Source organism: Poecile atricapillus, chromosome 11 (assembly GCF_030490865.1).
Source record: "Poecile atricapillus isolate bPoeAtr1 chromosome 11, bPoeAtr1.hap1, whole genome shotgun sequence".
Lineage (NCBI taxonomy): Eukaryota > Metazoa > Chordata > Aves > Passeriformes > Paridae > Poecile > Poecile atricapillus.
The window spans coordinates 15,550,779-15,562,157 of NC_081259.1; the positions used below are offsets into that span (position 1 = coordinate 15,550,779).

An 11,379-nucleotide genomic window follows, 5' to 3' on the forward strand; every position below is an offset into this window, starting at 1 on the left:
CCAGAGATACTCAGAACTCCACAACTCAAAGGCTATTTTCTGTCCTTATTCTACTAGGAGAGAAGGCCCATTTCCATGGCCTGGAGGAGGTGGATGGATTTTGCATTTTTAAAGCCCCAAACCTCTTTTTCTCTGATTTCTAAGGACCATGGCAGCTTGACTCTCAAGGAATTTGTTACAGAACCATTTTCTCCTCCATTGCTAAGTCTCAGACTCACAGAAGAAAAATTGTGCATAGAAAACATACATACACACGTTACTATAACCTCTATGAGAAAATAATTAGGGTAAAGCCAGTCATAGGACTATTTCTACCCAAAATGTACAGTAAAATTATGTGCTCTCCCAATCATTACCTCACAAAAATAAAGCAACTTTTTATGGAAGTAGACTTCATTATGAAATCCAAAGAAGGATATTTCCCATGTTTCTTTCTGTAAAGATACATTTAATGTCAACCAAAAGGTTTTGGAGATACCTTCTCTCATGAGTACATATCTTTCTATTTATACTGGATAGGAAAATATTTTATCTTAAATATAAGAGGCATGTGAAATGAAACCCAACAACTGAATAGCTCTTGAAGGGGTCATTTCTCATGTAAAGCATATTTTAGGAGACAAAACTGAAGGAAGGAAAATTATAACAGCTCTGTTTCTCAAATTCTACATCAAAGAAAGTCAAGAGATCATCAGCTAGATGCAAAAATGTCATCAGCTCCAGACATTTAGACCTGAGCTACTTCAGGCTGAGCGAGTATTCATCTCTGGTGGTAGCAGAAGATAATGACTTATATTTCCGTGCTAATTGAGGTCTACACTTTGCAGCCTTGTGTGCTCATATCAAGCACCTGATCTGCATTAGCACTGAGGGGGAGCAGCCAGCAGTACCTCAGCTGGAAGCACATGCATCAGGTTTTCCAGGGTAAGAACATACTGCTTATCTGCAGACATGAGAATATCATCTTTTTGAAGTCAGAGTGCTACCAAGCCTCATGAGCAATGCATCACAGCAGTGAGGGGCATGTGCCAGTGAGTGTCACAGGCTTGTTTTAAAGATTACCTCATGTGTAATAAGAAATTAGTAGTTTGTTGCATGTATTTTTAACCACAAAACGAGTTCGACTAGACTTGGACCCTGCTACAAAATTCTTATTAATTCTCCCAATCACAAGTATTGAGATTCATTTTCTAACTACTAGCCACTGTTTGACACATCCTCCTCTGCCAGTCACAGAGATTTTCCCTCTGAAAGGTAGAGGAACTGAGAACAGTGTTTAGGATGGGTGAAGAGACAGGAAACAGGTATCTCCTGTTACAAAGATGATGAGCCCAGAGAGAGACAATGTAGTGATTATTGTTACAACCAACACAGCTCTAGATTTATGATGCTGTTCTTTCTTCTGCACAGGCTTTTATCTGTCAATGTCAGAAGAAATTTTGAACAATGCAGAATTATAAAAATGTAAACTGTGTTGCCCAGGAGACACTACAGATCTCTACATGGGGTTTCTTCAAGAGAACCTTCATATAACATTTTTTCACAACCTTTTGTTTCCTCTTATTGTGATCAAGAAAAGACATCCTTTTAATAATCCTGATTAAATTCTGCTTTGAGCATTTACAGCCTGACTATACACTCATGAAGATCTATCTTTGTATTTCTTGCCCAAAGCTGTTATTCAGTCCTTATCTACTAAGCATGCTCAGGTTGGAATGCCAGAGCAGAGACATACAAGTGTGACTACACATTGAGAGAAAGAGCAAACCAGCAAAGCACTTCTGGGTGCCTTTCAGAAAAGGAGGGTTACTCATGAGCGCAACTTCTCCTACTTTATTTGAAACTCTGTCTTGAAGCATTGAGCAGTGAACTGAACCACAATACAAATATCTAAGAAAACTTCAATTATAAACATAGATGTGAGTTCTATATATCTGAGGTTCACATGCATTCATATAAAGAAGTCTGAAAGAATAAATTGTCTATTGCTAAGAAACACTTGGCTTCTGCCGCTCTCATCAGCCTGACAAGACAATCCCTAAGACACTCCCAACTACAAGATTCAAAAATTCATTCCTCCACACAGGTCTTTTTTCAATGCAGAAGAGACACTGCAAAAAGTCCAGCAGTACAGTAGCTGATCTTTTTTGCCTGACTCCTGAGATATCAAAACTACACATAAGAAACTGTGAAAGTAGCTCATAGGGCCTCAAATATCTGTGGAAAGCTGTCACTAAAACCTGGAAATGCCACCCTACACAACTTAACATTGGCATTCCCAAAACTTCCCATATTTTTATGGGAATTCCAAAAAATTCCCATAAAATCCCAAAATTCCAAAAACTTCCCATAGTTTTATTGTGAACCTTGCTTTTTATGATTGTTGAAAAACCAAACGTGAAACACCAACATTAATATAAACCATTTCAGCTGTCGTGATTTTTCATTTAAATTCTGAATTTTCAGGTTGACTTCACAATCTCCAATTTTAATCCCCTTCTTGTAAATGTGTGGTGCTCAAGGGTAATGACAAAGAATACTACTTTTCAATGGCAATTTCTTACCAGCAAACAGCTTCAATTTAGCAAAGTGCAAACAGTGTATCAACCTGATTTTATTTAACTGTATCCTTGTGGCTTTCTCCACACATTACTTCTGTTAATTTGTTCTTAACTCAGCTGTACTTGGCAGAACACATGAACACACCATACTCTCTGAATCTTTCCCACATGTGAATTTTATCTACAGGTTGTATATTCTGTCATTCTTTCTGCTGAAATTACATAATCTGCCTTCCCTTTATACTCTGCCTTTCCTTTAAACCACTTGTACTCTTCCAGAGACAAAGATGTAAAGAGTTATTTAGAGGGACATGGAGGTGATTTAGTTGCTTTACACTTAATTATAGTTTGCTAAATGAATATTTTATTTACACTAAAACAATCCTCTCATTACCATAATGTTATTTAATACACCTGTATGTCCTCCTCTTCATGAGAATTGACAATGTAACAGCTCAAAGACCTAAAATAGAAGCTACTGGGATATTAAATATTCTCAGGTAAGACATGGGCAGATGTTAAGAGATGGCAGATCTGAAATTGTTCCTGACACATCCATCTGCAATGCTTTGGTTTGGGTTCTGTTTTCAGGTATGTTATTCTGATTGAAGTGTGTTATCATCTCTGTATCTAAGTGTACAGCTCGATAGTCTGTGTTTAATTCTACTGTCTGCTGCTTGGTACAGAGTGAATCTAGGTAATAAACTCAAGTTCACCACCATCAAGCAGTTGTCCTTTCCACTGATCTCAGTGCTAAGAGGGAAAACTATTTGACACAGGATAAAAGCTCCTTTGAACTACCTCAGAAAGTTTGCAGGCAATATAAGTGTTTGCACAGAAATTTAATCTGTATATAGCTAGACAGATACATCTGGGTTTATCTCCCCATGTCCTTGCTTGGCAATTTCCTACAGGGTGTAGGTACCCTACAGAGTCACTAATCAGTAATAGTGAAATGACTCATTCCAACCAGAGACAGAGCAATGTAAGCTAGGCACTGTTTCTTCCACTTGGTTTCTTGTTGCAATAGGTCTCAAAACATATGAGAAAAGCTAAGCCAGTAAAGAAATTAGTGCTATATTATGGTTTTTTGCATTCTTGTACTCAAGATTTGCGTAGTTTGAGACAAACAAAAGGCTTTACAAAGTCAGGCTCCCAAATTAAAGTTCTTTCACTACTGTGTTGTGTCTATGTAGACACTGGCTATGGGACACAGCCACAGCCCTTCATTGCTTGAAGAGTACTTTTGGAGGAAACTGTACTTACTGTACTATTTAGAAAGTAAATACAATGGAAAAAAGTAATGTGACTTAACAAATATCAGCTCTATAAGAAAGGTCTCCTACCCCAGTGCCCTTGTTCTTGGGACTAGAAGTCATCTGTGAGATGACTGAATTGTCAGTCACTCATGCATTTAATGTTTCAGCAGTACCAGTACAACAACCTGAGCCCAGTCTGCTGTGTAATACAAAGGAATTAATTCAGTATGTTTTTCAATCAGAAATATAACATCAGCAGAGTTTCATTCCTTTTTAGGTACTGAAACATAAAAGACAGAAAACTAGAGGAGAATTTTTCATTCAGATTTCCTAATAGGCACTGATTATTTTACCAGTTTCTATGGCACTATCACCATGGCAGCTAGCCATTTTAATCAAAGGCATTTGAACACATTTCTGATAACATCACAGTATTACATCTCCTGGTCACACACAGCAGTAACCACTTTGTACATTTCCATAGGACAGAGGCCACTAATGTCAGCAGACATCAGGATTAGAAACGTGATATTTCAAGCATCTAATTAAAGAACAAGTTCTCAGTGTTCCTTACTCTAATTCTGAAAACAATAGTGGAAATATAACCATTATGACCAAAATAAGAATCAAAATTCTTCCACAGCTTGCTCAGTTTCTACATGGGTTTTGCCCCTTCTTTGATTAACTACTCAATGCAAATGATTACTCAGCAGGTCCTAGAGAATGTGCAAGTGAAAAAAAAAAAATCACCGTAGAGAACTGAGCATCTGCAAAACACTGACAGATAAAAATAGCTACTTTACCCTTTGTACAAAACCTCCATACTTTGTTCTGTGTAGAGGCTAAATTGAAACATTGCATACAAGACCGAAATCATGAGCAGAGAGCAGCAAAACTCAGGGTTCTGACCAAAAGAATTTCCAGTGTACAACGGAAAGCATTCTAATTTTACTAAATATATCATGAAGCATTTGCAAATACGCTCAGTCTGAAAAATGCCCTGCAAGTATTGAAAAATACTTCCAGCAACAGCAATCCTTCATGTCATCTATAAAATACATAAGAAAAAACATTTTCAAACTAACTTAGAGCAAATTCATACTTTTGTCCTGAGATTTCTGGGGGATTTTTTTACTGAAAATGTATTTCAAAAGGTTGAGATACTCTAAAAGAAATAAATTTATAAACTGTTTTAATAAAAGCTAGCAAGCAAGCTGAACAAACTCTCTATTTCAAGCCTAAAGCTTTTTAAAGGGTCCATCCAAGAGATATTAAATAAATGCAGATGTCAATGATCCACAGTAAAACACTACAGCAAAGCACTATGGCTAAAAATCACTGGTATAACAGCATCCTAAAATAGACAACACCAACCTCAAGCAGAAGAACAAGAAACTTAAGTAAACTGAGAATGAGACTTGAAATACATCACAATTAGCTTTGTCTTTTTAAACTACTTAAACTCAGAAATAATCACAGAAACAGTGATGTTAGGTGAACAATATGAAAACAGAACAGTATGTCAGGCTTTCATATCTCCAGTACCTCCATGCTTGTCAGATTTACATGTTTTCCTCCCCTGGGTCAGTAGTTGGGGAAGGACAACAACAAAAAACTCTGGAAAATATTTGAAAGATAGTGTTGTTCTATTACATTTACATGTATATACTAATTAATCTGCCCTTAAACTAAAACCAGTCAATTACCATCTAGGATTTGAGAACAGTCCTGCCATCTTACTCAACTTCTCTGTTTTGTGTCATGCTTTGCTTTAGGAAAACAGTGATAAAGAAATACAGGAAAATGCAATATAATATCCATGCAATATTTTGACCACACCTGGTAAACTACTTTTGTATAAGTCCATACAGCTGAATTTTCAAACCATCTAAGCAGCCAGGTTAATCTCCCAGTTTTTTCATTAGGGCAGCCTAATTAATTTTTTTAGAAAGTCCACATACCATTTAGCTCCATGCTTTAGTCTAAAAATCTATGAATGCTTGTATAATCATATGAATGATAAACAAACCAGTAAAATACAAATCTTCAACAACAACAAAGTCTTTTCTATTTTCAGTCCTCAATTTAATAACAGCTGCACCTGGTATTTTAAGCTTACCATTTGCTTAATTAAAAGTTTATGTTTAATTTTTGCTTAATACGAATCCCAAGATATCTTACAAAATTTGAGTCAAAAGAAGCTTCAGATTTCATTATGTTTTTCAAATGCAGAAAATATTAAACAGAAGGAGACTTCACTAAAAACTGCAAGATATGGGGTGTAGACTGTCTGAAAACAAACGTTCCCTTAGTCCTTTCCTTCTCTCAGGTCCAACTTTCTCTCCTGTATAACTGAATATATAATTATGCCTTGCCAGTGTTCTTCTCCTCCCATGAAGACTACAGAGGATTACTCTGTCTAAAGGCAATAACAGGCAAAATAGTACAATGATATACACATTTTTTAAATCCTAGAGTTTATTCAGTATATAACCAATTTAATAAAAACACTCTTTCCCCCCCAAATAACACAGATATAATACCACTGAACTCATACAAGTCTCTAAATGATCTGAAAACACCACAGGGATTGTATTTAAAACATACAGTTTTAATTTAAATTAGATGTTCTATGTATATTACTGGTTAAAGCATAGATTCCCTAATCTTTAAATAAATAACATGAAGGGCAACTATGGCAACAATGAGCATAATGGTTGTACCGGTTAACATCAGTCAGTGCTCACAGCCTGCATGTGTACAGCTCTATGAAATTCCTTACCTGGAGTCCCATTCACTGAATGGCCTTTCTGCTGAGCCTGCCAACATGACAATAAGAGAGATGCAGGGAAGTGAAAGATGCAGAGTTAGCCTAACTAGGGAAGGACTAAGTACCTTTCTACCTGCTCATTACACGCTTCCTTGGAGCCTGTAACATCCAGCCACCATCACCATTACATGAATTTGTATTGATTAAACCAAGACTAAAATCTTCCAGAATCCATTGGCAAAAAAAACCCAAACCAAAAACCAACCTTTCCCAAAAACAGATGCATTATGATTAAGCAATCAGTTACTTTTACACTATACACAAAAATATAACTCTATAAGACCTGACCCCTACCTGGCCTCATTCCCTTATCAGTTGTTACATTATACCTGAATTAAGCTGTCCTGAACATGACTGAGTTTCTTGTAAAAACTACAGACATGAAAATGTAGTATCACAAAAGAACCAGACTCACAAAGGTGTCATGGCTACCCCATGTCATAGCACGATTGCTGCTGTGTGGGCACACACAGCCCACAGAGGCTCTGTACTCCGTACCAATGCTACAGCTTTAGCAAAAGCATACAGCCTTCTAATAGAAAGTGTTCCAGAGGCTGCTAGGCACTGATATTCATCTATATTCCAGATTCAAATGGGAAAAGTCTAGCTTGCCCCTGTGTGAGCAGCACAGTCATACCAGGGAAAAATCTGGCCTCCATCCATAGAAAGGAGACCATTTAGTCAATTCACACCAACAAGCAGAAAACAGAGCCAGATCCAGCCTCAACAGCTAACACACTCATATTTTAATAACAGATTGTAAATAACAACACTTTTCCTATCAACAGCATTTTCAATTCCAGAAGCTTAATACAATTTGCTTAAAATCTGTGCCATAGCAACCTTTATTAAAGTCAATGTCATCTGTAAGGACTGAATTAAAATAAAATGTGGGCCAAATTTATCAGACATTAGTTCCCTTTGATACAGAGCTCAGAACATTGGCTGTGTGTCATCCTAGATATGGTATGAATTGCATACATTGCATCCAGCAACATATTTTAAACCAGGCCTTTCCAAAATACTTTTTCCCTGATCATCAGTTTTGAGTATTTGTCTGAGATGGTGAAGGTCAAATGAAAAGTCTGAAAGGTTTCTCTCTGTTTACATTAAATTTATATCCATATGCTAGGAAATGCAGTATTATTCAGGTCTAGGGAGAGAAGCCTCAAGAGTTTATTAAAATATGACAGTGTTTTAGCCTGTCAATTTAAAGGGACCTCCAAGGGACAACAGAAGAGACCATTCCCTCTGGCTGTGGGAGCTGTGTATGTCCATGTAGGCATGAATATCACTGTGTGTGCAAGACATTGACCAGCAACGAGGAACTTACTGTGACAGAACTACAGCAAAAGTAGCCAACAATTCATTCTTTTATTTTCAGCACTGGCTCATAGGGCACGCTGCATCTTTATGTCAGACAGGTACCGAACAAATCTCCAGAAAGCGCTCAGAACAGACATATTCCTACAACCTCCAGGGTAAGCGTAGGGGTAGTGAGCTTTTTAAATTTAGATTATGTAAGGTCGTGTGCCTCACTGCATTATGTTTTATATGCACATTATATCTCGCTGCACTATATTGCAGCCTGCAAACTCTTAATGAGCATTATTCACACAAATCCAGGCAGATACCCTGTTGTAGCTGTTTCAGAAGAACAAATATCATATGTACATCTAATAGTTATCAAATGAGGTCAATCTCCCCGCAAATGTCCTGACATGGTCCAAGAAACACAGAAGGATATACCAACTGCCTGAATCGGCCTCTTGCCCAAGCAGCACCGAACCAGCCGGCCAGGGAACAGGCTCCTTGTACAGGCTGAAGCCGCGAATGCAGGAGCGAAGCGAGTCTGCAATGCAGAAGCCCTTCCCGGAGCTCATCAATGAGCCGGGGGAGACGGGGCGGGGGCAGAGCCGGCAGCCCTACCCGCATCCCCGCCACGCCAAGCCGAGGCACGGGGCGGGAGGCGCTTTGCCCTGACGGGCTGCGGCCGAGGGCGCTGCCCTCAGGCTGTCCGCCCGCAGCTCCGCACAGCGGGAACTTCTGCGGCCGGGGCGGCGCGGGCAGCCTGCGGCCAAGGACGCGCCAGGGCCGGGCCCACCTGTGCCACCTGCGCCGCTGACACCGGCCCGCCCGCCCGCCGCTCGCAGCCCGGGCGCGGGAGGAGGAGTAGCAGCTCTTACCTGCTCCCGCTGCTCCTCCCGCAAGCCCTCACTAGCGGAGTTCCATCTTCCTCCGGCCGGGAGGGGGAAGGGGGGGAGGGAGTCAACCCGGCACTGCCGTCCCCCCCCCAGCTGCCGCTTTCCGTCACCGCTGTCCCCCCGCCCGCGCTGCCCGGCGTAGCGGCCGCCTCTCGCCCGCCCTACAGACGGCACCAGGAGACGGAAAGCGAGACCCACCTCCCGCCGCCGCCGCCTCCTTCCCATGAAGTCACCGGCCGCAGGGCCCTCCCTCCCCTGGCTGCCCGCAGCGGCCCGGGGAGCCGCGCTCCGCCCCGCTCCGCCCCCGCGGCAGCCGCGCCGAGCCCCCGGCACAGCCCTGCCCGGGGCCGCCCGCGGGGCCGCCGCCTTCCCCCTTCCCTCGACGGCGCTGGGTGAGCGTGGCCTCGGCGCTCCTGGACGATGCCGGCGGCGAAGAACGGCCGGGAACGGCCCCCAGCCGCCCCTGCACCACGAGCGCTCCTCCGCCCCGCGATGTCCCGCGGCAGGGGGAGATGGGAAGCGTTGCTTCCTTTCCGTTTCCATCCTCGTTCTGGAAATCATCATGCCCCCTTTCGCCCACTGCAGAGTGGGGTACGTTACTGTAAGTTACTGCTTTCGGTGTGCCTTTTATTTCGACATGAAAGTCTATTTCAGGCTACAGTAACTTCTCAACTAACCTGGTTCCAGCTATTCCAGTGTGCACACAGGTGTGTTCTGTCTCACTCGGGTAAATCTACCTTCCCAACGCCAAAGCAGCTTTTCACTCTTCCAATAACATAAGATTTGAAAAGGAAATGGAATAAGGAGTACGCCTCTAGAACTAAGCACTCCATTTTTTTCACTTTACTACGACAAAACCAGAAATATGCAAGAGTAAGAACAAAATATGTGGGATAGAAGGGAAAAATATCACAGGTGAACCTGTTCCTATTCAAAAGAGGCCTCCTTATCTAGAAACACCGAGAATTCTCACCTGAAATCAGTCTACTACTGACGATGTGCAACCAGTGAAAGATACAGCCTAAATCAGTAAGAAGCACTAGCTGTAAACAATGTAATCCATTTTGCACCAACACACCCAAAGTACATTTGGTACTGCATGCAAAGACAGTCTTGCAGATATGCATTTTCATATCATAAGCAAGTGAGGGTTGATGGTTAGGGAAGAAAACCAGATTCAGCTCTCTGATAGAACCAAAACCAGCTTAGAATATTGTTGAAACCCCCAAAAGAATCTCATCTTGCCTTTGAAAAATGTTTCCCTCTGCAGCTAATGTGAAGGACAGGAACAAAACATTTGTAAAGGTTCCCAACAGTGGTACATATGACCTATTGCTTTAAATGCATTGAGCTATTACCTTTTGGCAAACCATGACAGGCAAAAACCAGAACAGTTTTGTCCAATACTGTTTTGAGCCTGCATAAAATGAACTCTGATTGTTTGCCCCTCTCACTCTCTATTCTCCTTACAGAAATGATTTATGTTCATGATAGAAGATTACTTCACCCCAAAACAAAACAAAACAAAAAAACCATGAGCAGAGCAGTTCCTTGTTTTTTTCAGCAGTGCAAAGTCCAACGTTCTTTAAATGTGGCAAAGAAAAATAAATTGTGAAATGTATGGATAACAGACTCAAACAAGACCCATAATTACAGAAAGACATATATTTTTCTTTTCCTCAATGTGACTGTCTATACAGATTGTCCTACAGGTGATTCCCTGCCAATGAGAGTTCTGTCCATAAAAGAAAGAACAGTTTAGCAGAGTTTTGCTGAAAGCTGTAGTCCATTTGCCTTGCAAAGGAAATTAATTAGTGAGTATGTGACCCTCAGGTGGTGGCTGCTCTAGAGCTCTCAGGACTGAAGATACTCTAAAAGTAGCCAGAGAATATAGTGCCAGATATTCAAATGCAGTGTGATCTGAAGGCTCTAGTTAGCCAAGTGGTGACACAGAGCTGGGGACTCATTTACATGGTCACTGCAAAGGAACTGTGTGGTGGTGTATTTTTGTTTAATAAACTCCCTGAATAAGAGGAGCGGCTAGGGATTTCTCCCTCATCCGAAGAGATTGTCACAATGATGGAGGAGGTGGTAGTCAGGTTCTCAAGGAGGGCAGAAACCCAAGGTTTATTCCTACAGGGACTTCAAACCTCAGGAGTGCTGCTCCAAGAGAGCCCCCAAGGCAGGGGTGTCAACAGTTTAAGTACAGGGGAGGAACGAAGGGAGGTGACAGATCACAAATCAATAGGGAAGGAGGGAGGAGTGTGACAGGGTTGGAGGGGCGTTTGGGAGAACGAATGAGGGTGTTTGGGGAGGGAACTCCTCTGTCCCTGCTTTATCACTCCATGACTCTCCCTGAGTTTTCCAGAAGCTGGGAGGAGTAGCCAGGTGACAGACAAGGCCCAGAGGAGGGGGGCTAAGGGGAACATAGAAGAAGTGACAACTGGGATAACACATTGTAACAAAAACAGAGGGGAGAGGGGAGCAAACCATTAAACACAATACAATGGGGAGCAAAACAACAC

General features: G+C 41.4%; 1 protein-coding gene across 4 annotated transcripts in view; it reads right to left on the minus strand.

Moving 5' to 3' along the window:
* Positions 1 to 9,118, minus strand: part of OTUD7A (OTU deubiquitinase 7A) — a 107,661-nt gene extending 98,543 nt beyond the window's left edge. For 3 of the 4 annotated variants that reach the window (XM_058846838.1, XM_058846839.1, XM_058846836.1), the window contains exon 1: positions 8,837 to 9,025. The gene's annotated coding sequence lies outside the window, so the exon portion shown is untranslated. Of the gene's footprint in view, positions 1 to 8,836; positions 9,026 to 9,052 lie in introns of those variants that run through there. The other variant, XM_058846837.1, reaches the window with a different exon arrangement.
* Between the last annotated feature and the right edge of the window lie 2,261 nt (positions 9,119 to 11,379).